The sequence below is a fragment of the Benincasa hispida genome, chromosome 6 (assembly GCF_027475165.1).
Source record: "Benincasa hispida cultivar pf3 chromosome 6, pf3_genome.v1.1, whole genome shotgun sequence".
Classification (NCBI taxonomy): domain Eukaryota; kingdom Viridiplantae; phylum Streptophyta; class Magnoliopsida; order Cucurbitales; family Cucurbitaceae; genus Benincasa; species Benincasa hispida.
The window spans coordinates 18,537,917-18,538,870 of NC_143483.1; the positions used below are offsets into that span (position 1 = coordinate 18,537,917).

Sequence of the window (954 nt, forward strand, 5' to 3'; positions counted from 1 at the left end):
ATTGAGGAGCACGACGGGAACACGGATATAGAGAAAATATAATATAATAATATATTTATATAATAATATTAAATATATATAATATAATATAAAATAAAATAGCAAAAAAAACTAAAATTATAAAATTGGATAATATGAAGATTACTAAAATTTTGAATGTAAAATAATAAAAAGTTATGCGAACATATGCAACACACATAGTTATCAACCAGCTAGTATCATACAAATTTGGGGAAATATAAAAATAGCACTTGCTATATATATATGTGTGTGTGTGTGTATATATATATTTTGAAAGAGCACTTGAACGTAAGATAATAAAATTGGTAATTACCATTTTTGTCGCTAAGTTTTTTTATTTTTATTGAAAAGTGTTCATGCCACATAATTAAATAAGGTGGGAAGTTCTTCTAAAGGAAAAAAAGTGAAAAATTCACTATTGATTAAGAGGAAAAACAAAGTTAAAAAAGAAAAAGAGGAAAAATTTGGAAAGAAAAATCAATGGCGTCGCCCGGACTTGAACCGGAGACCTTCAGTGTGTTAGACTAACGTGATAACCAACTACACCACGACACCAGATGTTAAATCGGATCTCTAATAATTTTAATATGATCATGTAATGAGAAAGTCAGATACTTTTCGTAACCCACCTTGCAAAACTGCCTCTTATCTTCATCTTCAGTGGGAAAATCGTTTATCAGAGCGGAGCAGAAATGTTCGATTCCTTGTCCCTTCAATGCTGTTTCGTCACGATTTGGCCGTCAGTGCAACCCTGCTGCCATTACAATTCTTCCCTTTATAAGTCCAAGTTTCCCTAGCTAGCTAAAATCTTTATGGTTTATGACACTATTGTTCTGTTGAGGTTCAATCATGGTCGGTTTGGTGTTGTAATATCAAATCAGCTTCCTTATTCCAGCCAAATCGATTAGTTAAACTTAAACAAGGAACCCTTTT

The 954-nt window shown here is 31.4% G+C and overlaps 1 non-coding gene across 1 annotated transcript; it reads right to left on the reverse strand.

The window, feature by feature from the left end:
• Positions 1–502: 502 nt before the first annotated feature.
• Positions 503–576, reverse strand: TRNAV-AAC (transfer RNA valine (anticodon AAC)). Its single transcript has one exon. It is a non-coding gene; the product is annotated as a tRNA-Val (tRNA).
• Between the last annotated feature and the right edge of the window lie 378 nt (positions 577–954).